At 48.8% G+C, this 18,734-nt stretch overlaps 1 long non-coding RNA gene across 1 annotated transcript in view; it reads left to right on the forward strand.

The window, feature by feature from the left end:
• Window positions 1-1,560: 1,560 nt before the first annotated feature.
• The window catches only part of LOC147601318 (uncharacterized), a 36,232-nt gene continuing 19,058 nt past the window's right edge, over window positions 1,561-18,734 (forward strand). The window contains exon 1 of the long non-coding RNA XR_015258254.1: window positions 1,561-2,240. This is a non-coding gene — a long non-coding RNA (uncharacterized LOC147601318). The remainder of the gene's footprint in view (window positions 2,241-18,734) is intronic.

Raw genomic sequence — 18,734 nt, forward strand, 5'->3', positions numbered from 1 at the left:
CTTTACGTGATTGATGACAACTCACAGAAAAACTGCGAGCAGAAAACATAGAGGGTATGTGCCACACGCAAATCTATGGGCGAGGACTGCCTCCGTGTAACTCATCCCGCGCCCTGCCAAACCTCGACAGCGGATGGAGGTGACAGATACCCCGAGCTGGCACACCTCGCCCCGACACGGCCCTACGCCTGTACCCCGCCTTAGACCGCACCGGCCCCTTCCGCCACCCAGCCCTGGCCGCGGACGCGCAGAGGTGCGCTCCCACGTGCCCCCCCCGCCCGTCCCCACACCCGGGTGGGGGTTGTGGGGCGACACTCGCCGCGCAGCCAGAAACCCCACGGCGTTCCCCGACAGCACTTGGGACCTGTGGGAAACTAGGGAGCTTCCAAACCCTCTCCCCCGGGCAACTTCTCCCCGATATTGGAGGGCACCTCTGGTCCGCCGCCGTTGCCCCTGCCAGCCCTGATTGACATCTCCGGCCACGTCGCAGATATTAAGTTCATCTCCTCCGTACCTATTATTTCGGGGTGCGGGGGGCGGGGGAGCACACGTCGGTGACATTCACCCCTCCGAGAGCTCCATCCCGCCGCGGCCGCAGACACTCCTATTTCTCGACGGCGCTCCCCGCCGCTGACCTCGCCACTCGTCCCAGGGCCACAGGCGGCCGGCGACGGCCGGGACCCCCCCACCACCACTCCCCCCGCCTCGCCCCGCACCTGCCCGCGCCCCGGCGGCTCTGCCCTGCAAAGAGACCGCGGGGGGATACGCGCAACTTTCACCCCGCCGAAGATGCGCGGCCCCGCTCCGCCCCCGCGGAGTGCCCAGGGCACAGAAACCGTGCCCCGGCAGCCTGTCGGGCCGTCCGCTCCTGCATTTTCGGTGCTCCCCCTCCGCCCCTCAGCCCCCCCGCCCCATCCCGGGCCGCTCATCCCAAACACGGCCCGGCGCGCCCCCTCCGCCCAACCCCCACGCCCCCCTTCCCTCCCGCGCTTTAACTCCATTTAAACAGACGGCAAAGTGCTCCAACAAACAGCGAATGAAAAAAGAGCCACACACGATCTCCATCAAAGGCTAGGAAAAAAAATAAATCCCCCTCTCCCAAGAAAAAAAAAAACAAACAACCACCAAACAAACAGAAAGTACCGATAATCCTAATCTTTTCCCAGATCAAGGCTCTTATCCCGCGACTCGCATTTGATCTCTTCTCATGTGCTCGCTACCTACCCCACAAATCCCATTTTCTCTACATTTCCACAATTTGCGGCTCGTCCCACCCGTGGAAAGGAAAAAAAGTAATGGCAAGGGTAAGGAGAATGAGAAGAGAAAGTCCCTGCCCTTCCCGGTGCGGGTTAAAAAAAAAAAAAAAAAAGGAGAACCAGGCGCATGCAAATGACAAGCAAATTGGGAGAGACAAAAAGAGAGGCAGCGAGAATAAACAAGACAAAGAGGAGGCTGAGAGGACCGGAGCAGGAGTTTAAAGCTGGGGATGGGGAACTTCGCCGGGGACGGGGCGGGGGGGAGGAGGAAGCTCGGAACAACAAAAAGAAGTCAAATCCTGGCCACCTTTCCCGTACCCGCAAAACTGCCCTCCAATCCCCGGAATAAAATAAAGACCAGTCCACAAAAGGTGGCAGAGAGCGAAAGGGAAGGGGAAAGGTGGGGAGGGTGGGGGGGGGTCACCCAACGGCGAGCAGGTCAGGCACCCCTCAGTCCCAGGCAGCGTGCGGGGAGCGCTCCGCCGGGCTCGGCGCTCACCGCCCCGCACCGCCCCAGTGACCGGCGACGGAGAACCGTTCGGCTGGGAAAGTCACCGCAATTTTGCTTTTCCCCCCTAACCCCCCGGAAAAAAAAAAAAAAAAAAAAAAAAAAAAAAAGCAGCACAGGTTGGATAAAGGCGATCGGTATTTTTGCTGGGGATTTCATTCCCCGCCCCCCAGACCATTTAAAGCAGCGCAAGCGAGTGCGAATTTCAAATTAAAAAAAAAAGAAAAAGAAAAAGAAAAAAAAGACCCGAAAAAGCCGGGAGGGGACGGCGGAGAGGGAGCGGGTACTTACTCCGTGCGAAGGCGACGAAACCGAGCCTCTTTTTTTTTTGCCGGTGGAAAGCGAGAGAGGCAGAGGCGCACAGGCACATGCACGCACGCCGCACCGCACGCGCGCACGGACGGACGGACGGACGGACAGACGGACGCGCGCGCCGCGGCCGGCGAGCCCCGCCGCCGCCGCCGCCGATGAATATGGTAATAGGGGCGAGGGAGGGAGGGCGAGCGGCCGCGGGCGCGGAGCGGCGCGGAGCGGAGCGGAGCGGGGGCGGAGGGGCGCGCGGAGCGGGGCGCGGAGCGGGGCTGGGCTGGACTGGGCTGGGCTGGGGCTAGGGCTGGGCTGGCCGAGCCGAGCGAACGCTCCGCACCGCCACAAGATTTACTTTAAGACACAGCTGAAGGAAACAGGAAGACTAGACGTCACACTCGGAGTGACGTGAGCCCGGCCCGGCGCCCAATCGGGAGGCTCCTTGGGGCGGACGGGGGGGACGAGGAGAAGTTGGGCAGGAGCGGGGGACGGTGGACTGGGGGGGGGGACACGGCATGGGGACGCCCCGCCCCCGCGGGAAGGTGACGACCGCCGCGCACCTGCGGGGCGGGGGGGACACGGACGGACACTGGGGGGGAGCGCCGGCAGCCCGACGGGGCGCCCCCCTCCTCCCCCCCTCTCAGCCGCGCACAAAGCCGCCCCGCATGATTTGAGAAGAGAGAAACTTTAGGAAAGTCACCCTGGCGGGGGGGATGCTCTGCGGTGCCCCACGCGGGAAAGTTTTTTTGTTTTTTTTTTCCACGCGGGAAAGCTTGCGCAGAGGAGTGCCGGGCCGCAGGGGCTGCGGCCCCAAGGTGCGCGTCTTTCCCGCGTTAAGCATCTAGGTGGGGAGGGAGGGTGCAGCGAAACCCCCCCACGCCGGTCACAAACTTTAAGAGAAACGAGCCCGCGGCCGCGTGCGAGGCAGCAAATGAGCGCGGCGACAAGCGGCAGGTTGCGGGCCGCGGAGCCATCGGCGGGGCCGAAACCCGCGTGTTCCTCCGAGCAGCGCGCACAAACTTTGGGTCAACTTAAACCCGTCCCCGGCTCAGCACAGCCCGCTCCCGGGCCGCTCCGGGGAAAAAAAAAATTTTTTTTTTTTTTTTTTACAGAGGGGAAAAAACCCAAAAGAGGATGTTCCTAGCAGGTCCGGAGCAAAGCCTACCGCGCGCGCTTCGTCCCCCCGTGGGCGCGGGTTTCAGCGGCGTGGGGCAGGGAGCGCCTGGAACCCCAGGGCCCGCTTGCCGCTGCGACGAGGCTTCCCGCAGGAAAAGACCCCTGGGCTTGCGGGCCGCTGGGCAATAAATAAATGAAGGAGTGGGAATCCCGTCCTGCGGCGGGAGTCAGCGCTGCGGGGCGCCCGGCGGCAGGTAAGGACGGGGCTGCCCGCCCTGCCGCTGGACCCGCTCCACTCCCCCCCCGCCCCTTCCACTTCAAGGCTCTTGTCTCACTAGAGGGGACCCGCGGCGCCCAGCCCCACGCGTGAGTGCGGGCAACCCCGCCGGCCGGGCGCGCTGCGAGGTTTGCCCTCCGCGCCCAAAGTTTGGGAGCCGGCGCGGGCGAGAAACCCGCCTCGCGCTGGGCAGCGGGGTCGCTAACGCGGGTGGGTGGGTAACGTGGCAAACCACCCGGCGCGGGTCATGAAGACATCGGTAGGGACCGAAGCGGCCCCGTGGCGCTGCCGGAGTTGCCGCTGGGAAGCTGCCCCCGACTTGAACAAACAAACAAAAAATATTTATATTTATTGATACAAAAATCTCCCTGCCGCTGCCCCAGCCGGCGGATCACGGAGCGATGCAGCCGGTAACACCCGCCCGAGAACCCGGCACCAGTGCGGGGGGGCGAAGCCTTCGGGGGCCGCCGGCAGCGGGAAGGCAGCGCCCGGCCCGTCGGGGCGCGGGCGGCAGAACCCCAGCGTGGGGAGGCCGCCGTGGTGCGGGGCTCGGGGGCCGCGGGGCCGCGCTTACCGCTGCCCTCCCCGGCTCCCCCTCGACGGCGGAACAACCCCGCTCCTCCCCGGGTCGGGCAGCCCCGCACGGCCAAGCCCCCCTGGCAAACCGTGCCCGGGTCCCAGCGCTCCCCCGCTGCACCCGCCGCACTCCATCGTCCCGCATCATTTTAACGTGACACCTCCAGAATTCGGGGCACCGGGCTGGCTTGCGGGGGTGACACGTTCGGCCTCCCATTGTAGCTGAAAGTGCTGCAGGGGCTGCGGAACAAGGGTGCAGAAGTGTGCCTGGACGCAGGGGGAGATAGGCTAAATTTGGCGGGTGAATGCCTCGCTTGAATTCTTTCCTTTTTTTTTTTTTTTTTTTCCCCCTTCCTTTTAAAGGACACCGGGATACGCGTAGAGGTGAAGCCGAATGGTACAAACGCCAATAAGTAAATAAATAGCCGCTGCTGACACTGAGTTTGTCACCACCGGGGCTCAGCGTAACTTCAACCTCTGTTGGTTTACCCCAGAAGAGAAACTGAGGCGCAGGGAGCGCAGCCGTGTCCCATGGGTCACTCGGCAGCCAGCCTGGCCCCAGCCGTGGGTACCATGTGTGCAGGCTTCCGCCTACCGTCCGGCCCCGCTGCTTCTCTCCCTCCAGCCCCGTGTTGTGCAACTTTTTCTGCGACGTGCCCCACCAGTAAGCCCGTCTGGCCTGAAATGAGCATGCTTTGCACTCACCCATCCTCTCTGGCACTGAATGCCCCAGATCCTTTCCCTCTTTTGCTCCTGGAGGATAGGCAGGCTCTCAAGGGATGCAAGTTGACGTTTCAAAGCTCAGCAGCAGAAGTAACCCCCCACCCATCACTCACATTTTAGCGGTGGACGAAAAGCTCTTCTTCCTTCAGAATTTAATGCCTCAGAAGGGGTCCAGGAGACCCCCGTGCCAGCAGCTCATCTTCAGGATTTGTAGTGAGCAAAGTAATCCCTGATGCCTTCTCCAGGGCCTGGTGGCTTGGGCAGCCTCTCGCTGCTGTGGGTGGGTGCATGGCCACTTCTCTCCCTCGCTGCCCCCAGTTCCTTGACCAACTGCCAGCATGGTCCCCGCTAGTGAGCTGTCATAGATTCCAGTCTGTCTTCAAATGCCTGTAGAAGTCCCAGGTCCTTTTCCTGGTAATTAATAGATCATAAGGTAATCACCAAGCCCTTTTCTTGGTCATTAATGAGGTAGTCACGGTGTTTATTTTCTGAGTTATGGGTGTTTTGGATACCAACAAAAAGTAATCTGCATTCACCAAGTTTGGATTCAAAGCCTGGGTGTGTTCTGCTCTGTGGGTTCTCCTCTCCCCCCGTCTCTGCCTCACGCTTGGTGCATGTCACAAACTTCAAGTCAAAATACAGCATTTCCTTCAGATACGGGGGTTCTCAGGTCTGTGTTCAACTGCAGGGTTTGTCCCATCAGAAATAAATCCTCCTCCAAATTTTGATGCTTCTGAAGAGAAAAGGTTTGTGGCAAGCTGATGGCTTTCTGTGCTTGCATTTCTTTCTTTAAGGGGCAAAAAAAAACCCCACCAAACCTTGATGCAAGAAACTTAGGAAAACTTTTGCAGTGTGCCCAGGACCCTGGGTTATTCCTCTGTCCCTTTGGAGTCTGACAACAAAATTGAAAGTGACAGGGGTATATTGTTGAAACTGCCTTTTCTTTGATCATTTTTCTTGCTGTGTCTGTTCCAACTAAATGAGAGAATGGAGCTGCAAATACACAAATACATAGCAGGTTTTCTTTTCTTTTTTTTTCTTTTTTTTTTTTCTTTTTTTTTTTTTTTCCCAGGGATGGGGAAGGTCCAAGTACTCTTATGCATAAAAAGAACACCCTGCAACCACAAAGGCCCGATGCTGCTCTTATGCTGATGTGAATTAAAAATAACTCTACTGATACCAATAAAGCATCACCAGTGTGTGTGTGTGAGAAAGAGGAGGACGGGGCGCCTGGTGTGTGTAATTGCTGAATTTAGAGCCTTTCCTTGCTCCCCTTTGCCCTGGCTCCTTCTTTCAAAAAGGAAACCTTCGGAAGAAAATACCTTTAACCTGGAAAGTGAACGCAGCCTAGGTGGTTCAGCAGAGTGCCATTTAATTCAGGAACCTGGTATTGATGGAAATAGAATTGTTAAAAAAAAATAAAAATAATAATAGTCTTTAAAAACCCCACAAAAAAAACCCTCACAACCTCCAGAGAGGAGAAAGTGAACTAAACTAATCCTATTAAACGTGGTAGCATGTTTCTGTGCAGCTCGCTGAGAGATTAAGCACAGGAAAAGGGATAAGTGCTGCTTCAGTTTCACTAAACTAATGTGACAACTTGTCATTGGAAATCTTTACAGCTTGTTAGCAGATGACTAGCTGATTCAGATATGTTTTCTACCATTTCCTTTGTGTCTGGGGGTGGTGTTTTTTCTTTCCTGTTCCTTTCTTATCCATACTGCTTTATTTTGCTTTTTAATCCTTCATGTCTCCTTCAAGTCAAAACATTTAACTTGCTTTAATCAATATTTTGTTTTGAAGATGTCCCTTGACCTTTTGTTTGTGCAAATTAACCTTCAAGGGCACCTCATTCATTCATTAACCTCAGTGGGATGCCATATTCCTTGTACATGGCATTTTAGGATGCATAAAACATTTATGACTGTTTAGACATATTGTAGTGAATGGCAGTGATACGACTGGGGTTACTAGTACTGCTACTAATATATTCGTTTTCCTTTCGTCTTGCTCTTTCTTTCTTCCTTCGTTTCTTCCTTTCTCTCTCTCTTTTTCTTTCTTCTGTCTTTTCTCTTTCTTTCTATTTTTCTCTTTCTTTATCTTTCTTCCTCTTTCTTCCTCTTTCTTTCCTTTCTTTCTTTTCTTGTTCTCTGTTTCTTCTTCCTTTTTCTTGCTTTTTCTTTCTTTTCCTTTCTTTATTTTTTTCTTCTCTTTCTTTCTTCTTTCTTTCCCCTCTCTCTTTTTCTTACTTCACATGTTGCTTGTGTGCAGAAGGCAAGCAGAATAGCCAGTCTGGCAGAACTTTTAGCATTAGTAATGTCATGTCAAAAGCAGGTGTCTAGATTCTTTAGAAACATACGCTGAGTCTTAAATCCTCTCCTCTCCTCTCCTCTCCTCTCCTCTCCTCTCCTCTCCTCTCCTCTCCTCTCCTCTCCTCTCCTCTCCTCTCCTCTCCTCTCCTCTCCTCTCCATTTCCTCTCCTCTCCTCTCCTCTCCATCTCCTCTCCATCTCCTCTCCATCTCCTCTCCTCTCCTCTCCTCTCCTCTCCATCTCCCCTCCTCTCCATCTCCTCTCCTCTCCATCTCCTCTCCTCTCCTCTCCATCTCCCCTCCTCTCCATCTCCCCTCCTCTCTATCTCCTCTCCTCTCCATCTCCCCTCCTCTCCATCTCCTCTCCTCTCCTCTCCTCTCCTCTCCTCTCCTCTCCTCTCCTCTCCTCTCCTCTCCTCTCCTCTCCTCTCCATCTCCTCTCCTCTCCTCTCCATCTCCCCTCCTCTCCATCTCCCCTCCTCTCCTCTCCTCTCCTCTCCATCTCCCCTCCTCTCCATCTCCTCTCCTCTCCTCTCCTCTCCTCTCCTCTCCTCTCCTCTCCTCTCCTCTCCTCTCCTCTCCTCTCCTCTCCTCTCCTCTCCATCTCCTCTCCTCTCCTCTCCATCTCCTCTCCTCTCCTCTCCTCTCCTCTCCATCTCCTCTCCTCTTCATCTCCCCTCCTCTCCATCTCCTCTCCATCTCCTCTCCTCTCCTCTCCTCTCCATCTCCCCTCCTCTCCATCTCCCCTCCTCTCCATCTCCTCTCCTCTCCATCTCCTCTCCTCCCACCCTTCTCTCCTCCCACCCTTCTCTCTTTCCCTTGGCCCTCCCCCACAGGCAAAGGCATGATGGCTGAGTAAATGGAAAAAAACATTTTACAACATTAAAGGAAGACTGTTTAGAAAAGGAAGGCCCTGCTGAGGTGTAGAGGAAGCCTGTTTATTAACACTGGACACCTCTTATCTCAGGCAGCTCCAGATGGATGTCCCCTTGGTAATTCCCACTCCGTGCCAAGTGGGGTTAAGCAGGGTAACCACCTTGACGTGGGCTGCTGATCACCAGGGGATCATCGGCTCCTTCAGAGAGAAATTTTAGCAGAAAGTTGGGAGGGGGGAGGGAGAGCCATCAGGCTTCAGCATAAAAAGCTTGCACGTGGCCAGATTTACCTTTGCGGCTGTAAATTGCTTGCTGCCTGGGACAGAGCCAGGTTTTGATTGAGAGATAAAGTAGTTCAAATCTGTCAATAATTAACTGTCACTCAATTAAGGCTTTCTTAACAAATTAGCACTTGGTAGCACCTAGGGTGCAGGTTTTTCATGGGAAAAGGCTGATAGAGTGACTTGGCCATCAAGTTTGCCCATTGAGTATCAGCTAATGTCCTGCTCAGTTTAAACATCACTGTGTAAATTTGGTGAATGGGTTCCCAAACCCTATTTCTGCCAGATTGCTTTTAAGATTAACTGTTTGTGCCTTCTCAAGCTAAACAATGCAGGACGGGGTTTGCTGTGTAAGATGAATAAGAAAGCGATCCCTGATTGATTGAGCAGGGTTTCCTGGCTGTCGGGCAGCCTTGAAGGAGCACCCTGACGTAAATGAGGCTGTAGGTTGAATTTAAAGAAATTGAGAAGAGCCCCCCTAAAGGCCTGCAGAGCCATGGGAACAGATGGAGTTACATAGTCACAGCTTACACTCCAGTGTAAGCTGGTGTGACGTGTTACTGTCTCATACGGGCCCTTCCTCTTCCCCAGCCTGCCCCTTCTACTCGGTTGGTGGGAAAGTTAAAAGGGAAGATATTTCCACTTGCTTTATCCCACAAGGAAATTCTCATCCCGGCAGGTCCAACCTCTTGTCACTTCCAACCTGACTTGGCCATGGGTACTTGGCTTCACCAGGGTTGTCAGGTCAAATGCATTTCCAGAAACATTGCAAAGCTCTGAGTCTATGCCACTCTCCCAGACTCCTAGAAGAATCCTTCTGTGGCGATAGAGGTAGCGTTGGTGTTTCTCTGGTAGTGGACATTTTCCTTTCGTCCCTCTCTGAACTAGCAACACTGTGGGTATGCTATCCCACTCTTCCTCTTAATTCTCCATTCACAAACTGTCAGTGAATGTCGTATGTCAGCCAGCTCCAGCAGAGCCATCCCAGTCGACATCAGCTGGTGATCTGGCCCCATGTTTGTGCATGCTGCTGGATCAACACCGCTGGGACGGGAATTCCCTCGGTACGTTAATTCACAGCAAACCGCAGACTCTGGAAGCCCTGGCCTTGTGATCATTTGTCAAATCAACCCTGCTGAGAAGGAATCCGTCTCTCGCGAGTCAGAAAACCCGTTGCTCTCCGTCGGCATTGAATTCTCCCGGTGTCCCACGCAGTTGCACCTCCGGGAGCTGAGATCGCCAAGTCTGTTTAGGAGTCAAATGTGAAACTCTGGCAAATGCAGCTTCTGATTCACACTGTGTTACACAAAAGGCGGCAAGATGGAAGTTGATTTTAGCTTCAGCTCTGAGCCATTCCTCTGATACGAGTTTATGCTCAGAATGGGTTTGGTTAAATCCGTCACTGCTTACCTCGCTGAATAGTTTTCCGTCTCTTTTGACCAAAGCATGTCTTACCTGCAGCGTCGGCTGAAGCGATGCTGGGCAAGTGTTTAAAAACAAAGCTTGGGAAGCTCTCCAGGTTGTCCTTTTTGGGGATGCACACTGTTGTCTTGTACAAAAACTAATCCCAACGCCACTTTCTTTCTATTAATCATATCGGAAGAGCTGCCAGAGAGGGACAGCTCTTAGCCAGCACCACCCTACCGTGGTTCAAAGATCTGAACTGTTTCAGCAATCTCCATGTGGAGGGGTTAAAAGCACGTTAAAAAATACTTTGTGTTGCCCTGTCCTAGTACTTGCATTAAAAGTCTTAAGAAGTTCAAAATCATAAAGTGGAAGCAAAGGAAGCACATTTGATCGTTTAAAACTATCCTACCCTGCTGAATAATGAAAGCTGGTATTGAACAGGTAAATGTAGTTTAATTTTACAGACTTGCATTTATTTGGTTGGTTGGTGTTTTTAAGAAAGAGGAAGATATTTCCGTAGAGAGATTACAACCTGGGGAAAACAATTTTGTTTTTTTTTTTTTTGTTGTTGTGTGCTGAATTAATTTATTTTTTATGTTATATAGCAACAGTTTTAAGAACCCATCTTTTCTAATAAAAAATCATTCCCATTATCTGAAGCATGCATATGATCTGTTACCTCTACAGAGTTGGTCCTGCAAGGCATTGAGGGACAATTTTTTCAGGGGCAGAGAGGCAGCTAATAACATTTCAAAACAATTGCAAGCACTATACTGTTAATTTTAATAGGACACACAGATGCCTAGGTGTTCTTTAAGGTCCTGAATAAGCCAATGGATTTAGGAGCATAAAGCAGAGCATAGGCTGACTTTAGGTGTCTGTATACAAAGCTGCCATCGTAGCCCATCCAGCTCAGGAGACGCGCTCCCGAGGTGCCGCGGTGCTGTTTCTGTGCTTGCCAGAGCCGTCTCTTGGTGAGCAGCTACCTACAGGGGTGCGCAGGGATCCTTCAGAAGCCCGCATGCAGGCTTTGCTTCAGCAAAACCGCACTCTGCTCTGCTTTCTTTGCAAGACGTCCTCATGGTGGTGTCAGTTCCCATCTTTCATAGGATAGCCCACAAGTTAGGGTGTCTCTCCTAGAGGTGGGAAATTTGCGTTTAACACTTTCCTTGTCCCAAAGCTGTGCAAAGTCACGGCTCTCTTCTCTCTGAAAAGTGCCCTGGCCACCACGCTGTGGGATGGGATCATCCTTACCCCTCCTTTGGGGGTTTTATCCCCTTGCAGAAAGAAACCAAACTATCACAAGGTCAAAAGGAGAAAAAATGAGTGAGCTTGACTTCATGAAATGTGCTTAAAACAATGAACTGAGAGGGGGCAGTGCTCTGCTTCCAGGATTATCTACTTTACCTATCTATAATGGCTCTGTAACGCAAAATACATCCCTCGTCCGGGGAGGAGGGCCCGGTAGCCCCTTAGCCTGGTGATGGTGCATGCCACGGTGGCGTGCTCTGCTTGCTGGCCCTCTTCCTGGCCTCGGTGGTCTGTGAGGCTTTCTGCAGTGCTGCACAGCTTCACTGGAGCGGACAGAGTGTTGCAACAATTAACGTGAAGGCACTAACATATCTTATGGATTTTAGCCTTGAGTAGCTGAACCATTAGGTACCTACGTAATGTAAAAAATTAATCCTGGAGTGCCGTAAGCTCCCACTGAAGTTACTGGGCTCATGCTCAGCAGCATCAGGACCAAAATACTGTAGGTGCCTTTTTCTGGAAAGGAAATAGGTCCCTGACATACAGGTTAAATGGCATTTATAACAACATTAATAAATTCAGAGTGTTGTGCTATTGAATTCTAGGAATGTTTAGACCTGTTTGGCAATACTGTTTAGTTGCTTTTACAACAGAAATACGCTGTTTACCTCCTGAGAGATTCATAAGGAAAAAAAACCCAATCTATATCAATGAGTAAGAGATTTTCCTTACCAGAGATATTGATTTAAATATTGATGTCGCTGCTGGAGGGTTATTTCACTTCATGCTGCACACACTCGTCGTCAAGTGACATATGTTTTATGAACTAATAAAAATGTGATTTCTGACTCAGTAATCTTATCTGGACGATTCTGACTTTTTGCATTCGGCTTGGTCGGAAGCAGTTGTCCTTTCTAGAACAGAGTACTTACTTTCTTCTGAGTGTCAATGCACTTTGCTCCGTGTGAATTACTTGCAACTAAGATCAAAACAAGCAAACGTTGAAAAACCCCTGCACACAGCCCCTTTGTCCTATTAGTTCATTTTCCTTTCAATCTTTCAGCAATGGGTTTAGGCTCTGCAAGACAGAAGTTCTTTATTTAGCAACAGAAAAGGTGCCGCCGCAGAACCTGTTACAGCTTGTCAGAAAACCAGCCCGAGTGTGTTCTGGGACAAGGACTGGCTTTTTATTACGGGGGTTATACAACAGCTCTCGCGTTGGCTTGCTGACCCCGATCAGGCCTGGCGATAATAGTAATGCCAACAATAACTTATGCCATCGAACAGCAACTCAATGCTCAGGAGAGCTGCGAGAGCTCCCATCGCAGGCCAGACGTGCCAGCTCCCCTCTTGTGTAAAGTATCAGCCCAGGAGGGGAAAAAAAAAAAAGAGTAAAAATCCTAGCCCCCTGTAGCCCCCAATTTATAGATGTGACAATTTATTTCATTGGTGCACAGCACCGAGATCCTGTGGGACTAAGAGCATGAGGAGGCGGATAACGACCTGAACACTTGTGGTCCCTCGCTCTTTCTCTTATGCAGTGTTGGGACAAGATGAAAATGTGAGGCAATGGTTGCACTCATACATCAGCTCTTTGGTTTCTTCAGGAATTACCCCAGCTCCCTGCAAGTGGGGTAACAGAAAATAGAGTCATTTTCAGAGGGGAATTGCATTCAAAAGATTGCTTCTGGTCTGAAATTCCTGAGGTCAGCTGTGCCCATAGCTTCTAGGCACCAGCACTATCCCATTTGCAGCAGAGGACCACTGGTGCCTGCATGCAGGAAGATGGGCTTTGCCAGGGAAAAGTCTCCCTCTAAATCTTTCCCTTAGGAACGCTGAATTATAGACCAAACCTATGGATCCAAGGCCTTTGCTCAGCTCTTGACCCGTCAGGACAAAAAGAGGGGCAGAGCTATACCCTCCTGGAGGTTACCTGCAGCCAAGCAGGGGTGAAGATGGCGGAAAGGCAAAATCTCAGACCCCATTAATAGAGAGAGCACTTCTCTGCCTGGCCTCTGCTAACAGGGCTCTGTGATTCTGTGACTAGAAGCTGTTTGTTTTGAAAGAAACAGGGGGACAAAGAGGGCTTTGGGTCACTCGCAGGTTTTTTTTTTTCCCTGAGCTGAATTTACAGCAAACACGAGAACTGGAACTACAGTGTAAATTCACTTTATATTTTACCAGAGGTTCCTTAGCTTAGTTATATCCCTTTCTGTCTACTTGCACATAAGGAATTTGCCTTTTTCTTTAATCACAATGTTTTAACTGAAATTTTGGGGTAAACAAATGTGCCAAGTCTTTATTAACGCCAGCAGTGTAATTTCTCATTACAAGACTGTGATTCAGAGGAAACAGCGCTGCTAAAACAGCTACCGAGTCCCAGCAAAAATGACAGTTTTCCTCAATCAGTTCCTTTTGTGACCTTGATCTGAACCTTAATCTGTTTTAGCAAAATTCTTTTTATTAGCCTTTCATACTTAATCACACTGCTAATTTTCCTGTTTTTAAACTATCAATTTAAGGCTGCTTTTTCATGTAACTAATCAAGGCTGATGTATGTTATTTTGGCTATGATTTCTAATAATTATTCTTAAGAGATTTTTAAGTCCGCGTTTTCCATAGATAACTGTCAAAATTGTAGATAGGGGCAGAATGGCTTGTGTCTGTGATATTGCACATACAAGTCTGCTTTCTTATCTTTAGTGAAAATAACCATTATGAGCATTGTATAGGGAATCTGAGCCTCATCTTCTTTTCTTTCGTTACATCAGCAGTTGCTTTTCGTTAGTATTAGTATTGCAGACAAGCATCGTCGGAGGGAAGAAGGGTTTTCAGGAGCAGGGTCTGTTTGAGGTATTTAGAATAAAAAAAATAAACATATACTTGCAGCTGCTCACAAAGATTGTAAACTGTTGTAGCTAGTGACTAGTGGTTTTTCTTTGCCTATGATATTAAAGAACAGATTGTGTTACTATACTTATCTCTACCTTTACAAACAAATATACCAGGAAAATATGTCGAGCATAAGAAACCACGCTTGTTATCAAATGCTTAGCTACACTGACTACAGGTTTTTGTACTTTTTGGCAAAAGCTTCAAAACGTGTTGTGGCTCAGTTAAGCTCCAAATTCTTTACAATGTAAAGGGAGCCTTTTTGTGTCCGTAGTACACGCTCAGCTCTCCACCAAAGGCAGCGGTTCGCTGCTGTTATTTGTCATTCGTACGGCTGCCGCGCAGAGATTGCAACCCCTTGTCCTGGGCTTTGTACCCACCAGAGACGCTTCTTCCCCCACCGAACTGATTAGCATCACGGCAGGGCTATGATCTTAAAAGCCTGGCACTTCTGATTAGGTTTTTGTTGAAGTTTGCGGAGCCGACCGAGCACCCGGGGCTTTGTGCGTGTGCAGCGGGCTGGTTGCAGGGGGCACAGTCCTCCCCCCCAGTTAGAGGTGCCATTGGGACGGCACTTAGGGAGAAACTTCCCAAGCGTTTTCCAGCCTGAACCTCTCACTCTGTGCTCAGTGGGACATGCTAGCATTTCATTAGGGACTGAAGCAGATTTCTTAATTGCAAGCGAGCGAAGTCTGACAGATAGGATTTTCTACCCTGAGGAGGGAGGAAAGCCAGAAACTTGATATCTTCCTGTTGGTTTGGGGTTTTTTGTGGTGTGGTTTTTTTTTGTTTTTTTTTTTTTTTGTGAAGATGCTCAGATGTCTTGGTAATGGGTTCCCGTGCCATATGGAAGGCAATGGCTGGAAGAGTAGATGAACAAAGACTCTTCACAATCTTTTTCCCTAATTAAATCCTTTTTTTTTTTTTCTGTAAAACTGCAATGTTTTCCCCACCAGATTGAAGAGATTGCCATGTATGATTGTTTAAAAAGCTACAGGTTAATTGTGTTATATGTATCTGTAGAAAAATTAATACTATATGCTAAAATGGATGAAAGTGCTCAAATAGCCCCTTAATTAACTCAGCCCTATAGTTAGCAGGGTTGGCACCAGAGGAAAGAATAATGCCTTTTCAATCCAAAACCTTCCCTCCCCATCCATTTTATCTCTTCTTGTCACTTCCTATTAGCTGATCATGACATCTTATCTTTTTCCTGAAGGGTGGGCCAGAAGATTACTTTGGAGCTCATGTAAGTGACACTCCAAGGATTGGCCGGCAGCAGGTTCAGCGGCCCTGGCCCCTGAAGCTGTGGGATGTCATCTTCGTGACATGCCTGGAAACCCCAGCTCATCCCTCAACTGTCCGGTTACAGCAGCATCTCCGTCATGTTGCACTTCAAGTCTGTCACTGGCATGGGTTCACGCTCCTCACCCGGGAACCCTTCTCTTTTTTGCTGAGGCCCATATTTTTATTTTTAACACAGAGTCCTTCACATCAGTGAGGGTGATGGCTTCTTTTGCAAGATAGGATTCTGCCATAGGAGGGGACAGCTGGGGATCATACAGCAAGAGTACACGTATGTGCATGATAGCCTCATAGACAGTATTTTAAAGGTACTTATTTTTTCAGTGATTTTTGAAAGATTCTGGGCTGATGGCTTTGGACACCAGCTCTGGTCTCTGCACATTCTCTTTCACATCGCTCTGTGGGAAGCAGTTTTTGGGAGAGCTCTGCTTGCCTGAAGGTGTGGGGCTGTCCCATCAGCTTTGCCCCCTGCTAGCCACCCGGTCCCTGGAGCCTGGGACGCTCCCAGTGCAGGGCACAGCCAAAGCAATCCCACCAGCCGTAGCCAGACATTATGGCTCGTGCTGGAGGGACTCGCTGCCGGCACGGTAATTGCAGGCTAGCTAGATTTTTGCTGTGGTATTACAAATTCCCCCAGGGAAGCCCACAACTATGACCATTTACATGGTAACGTTGTCAGGCATGAGTCATTTTCTTCCCTCTGTCTGTCTCTGTTTCTCCTCTCGCACACACACTCACAAATGAAAGCACAAATCGACAAACGGGTAAATAAAATTTAAATGATGCTTGAGTGCATTTTTCAGCCCCTTTCTTCTGGATGAGTGTAGAGTTTGCTGTACTTTTTTTTTTTTTTTGCTATAAAATGCAGGACAAAATGTATAAGCTATGTGAATGTTGATACTGGAATGATGACTTTTGCATCTTTTGCTTCCTACTATGGATTTTTACCTTTAAGAGTGCTTTAATTAAAGAATTAATCAGTAAAACTAATTCTTAAAAACCAAAATTTATCAATATAATCAAACTGGAAACTTGCAAAGCAGGTGACTGGGTCACTGTTTAAGAAGTTGTTTCATCTAAGTCCTTCCTTAATACTCCAACTCTGCTAAGCTTATTGCTGCCTTTTTCCTACACATCTGAATAAATGCATGCAATGTGTATAGGCTCATTGTATTGTACTGGCTACATTATCGTAATTCACAGGAGTAAGTACTTGCAGATTTGGTGTCCCTGGCTCTGAATTCCTCTGTGAAGCAACTTTCTCCTGTACCCTCAAATGTTCACTTCAGTGCCTGAAAAAAAAAAAAGAGCATCCACTAAAAGAAAGTTAGGACAATCACCACCAAGTTGTGGGGTGCCTGAGTTAAGGTTGCTTTTGCAAAACAAATGTGGCAGATTTGTGCATGCATCCCAATCGTCCTGAGCAGCATCGCGCAGGGGCTCGCTGCTGAACCACACACGCTGTCTTAAGCGAGAACGGATTTGATTTCCCCTCTCTCCTCTGCTTTTGTCACTTTCTCCAGCACAATGCACAAGGCAGGGTTTGTGAAACCAGTGCTGTGTTCTCACCTAACAGGCAGGGTGAAAGAGGGACTCACCGTAAAACATTGAGGGGCTCAGCTCAGGTGATCCTGGGGAGTGTCAAAGTGGAGGATGCAGGTAGAGTGAAAAGCAGGTAAATGTGTGTATCACAGGGGATGTCTGGATGAAAATTTTGGATGCAGTCACCGGATCTGTGTGGCTGAATGTGTGCCGAAGACATCGCTGAGGATATGTGACTATGGGTTTGGCAGTGAGGCCTCAGGTTTTGCATTTTGTTAGATTTACGTTTGTGGAGTGAGCAGAGGTTGAATAATTTATGGGGGTGACCACTTAGATACCATATGTCATGGTTTTTTTAAAGCAGTATGGGTTTTTTAATACACAAAAGGGAACAGACACTGGAGTTGAACTTTCTTCATTTTATGCAAGAAAATAATAATTTTAAATACTGGGAGTAAAGGGAGCCCTTTCTATACGCTTTGAATCTGCACTAAACTTGACTAGTCAGCATCACTCTGTTTTTGCAATGAAAAAGAAATCCTGAGTGGTTGCACAGTGTCACACACAAGAAGAAACAACAAGATTTTTACACCAGTCTCAGTAGGAAAGCACACTTCAATGTAGTTGTAAAGTTTAGTAAGAGCGTATTTCTGTCCATTGTTTGAAAATGCATATTTAAATAAATAACCACTCAATTCCCATCTGACGGTATATAAATGGTAGTCTTGATGTCACAGGTGAATTTTTGTAGGTGGTTAGCACTACTGATTCTGGGACATTATACTGGAAATATTCTATTATGTATTTTATTTTGCCGTGAGAAAAATGAAATCGTCACATACTAGGAGTTCACATGTCCCTTTAAGTCTTAAAATATGTTAATTTTACATGCCAAAGTCTTAAGAAGTGTTTGACTGCCCATGGCTTTTGTGTGCATCTCCAGATGGCAGATGCCATTTTGTGTTTCACATTAATTGAGTAAATTTCCTTGCTCTTTGTACATATTGCAGAGGAAGCCATTCTCTGCTTTCAATAGGACAGAACAGCTCTTTGGCATCAAACCCTTCTGGTCTGGTGGTACTAAAACTGTTTTAAGGTGGAATTCTGAGAACAAGCTGTTGGCAATACAGATTTCCTCTATTGTAGATGGAAGTCAGGCGTTTAACAGTTATCTTAGAAATATCTTGAGGGTTTTTCCTGGTGAATTGTGAAACAAAACAGCTAGGATAACCTCGGGGGCTGAAGACATAATAAGATATATGTTTTTTCAATATTCATTTAACTAAAGGAAAAAAAAAAAACTTCTTTCATTGGACAACACTGTTTTTCATACATTTTTTTTTTGCCAGTTCTGTTTTTTTCCCCATGCACTTTCTAGATTTTTTTTTTCCCCATGCACTTTCTACATTATTATTTTTTTTAATGCTCAGGACCTTTAAACTACTTCACTTTGTCCAAACATTATTGTATTTGTAGAAATTTGCAGTACTGCTTTTTTTTGGGCACAAACAGCGAAAGAGGGTGTGATGGGGCTGTCGCAAGAAGCACCTGAGGTGCTACACAATACTGTCTGGTGCTGGGAAGCAGCGACAGCCGCCCCACCGCTGACACTAGGCATCCTTGCCTGCCTTCTCCAGCACAAAATCCATGAGGTCCAAGTCTCGCCAAGCCCAGTTAAGCACCGCTCACCTGAGCCACCCTACCCCAAGGGACATCATACAAGAACATTTTAAGTCTGAAATCTGTGGTGCTTACAACAAAAAGGAGTAGCAGTTGTATAGCTAAGCATACCCTAAGTCCAGATGAACTTCTCTGTGGAGGTTACAGTGTTTATAAATTTGGATGTTTGTGAGAAGGAGAATTTATGCACAGCAGTCTTATAAAAGTGCTTTGCATGATTTTACACAAGATAAGATTAGTCCAGCAATGACGAGATTTTAAATCAGCCTTTTAAATTTTTTTTTTACATGTCCACTCTTCCAAACTCCCTGTAGAAGGGAGGCAAAACAAATATCCTGTCTGTTTGAAAAAGAATATAAAAGATAGAAGTTAATGCTCATCAAAGAAACCAAGATTATAAATCGTGTTATTAATCAGATTTTTATCATC

This window comes from Chlamydotis macqueenii, chromosome 3 (genome assembly GCF_036417535.1).
Source record: "Chlamydotis macqueenii isolate bChlMac1 chromosome 3, bChlMac1.mat, whole genome shotgun sequence".
Taxonomy (NCBI): Eukaryota; Metazoa; Chordata; class Aves; order Otidiformes; family Otididae; genus Chlamydotis; species Chlamydotis macqueenii.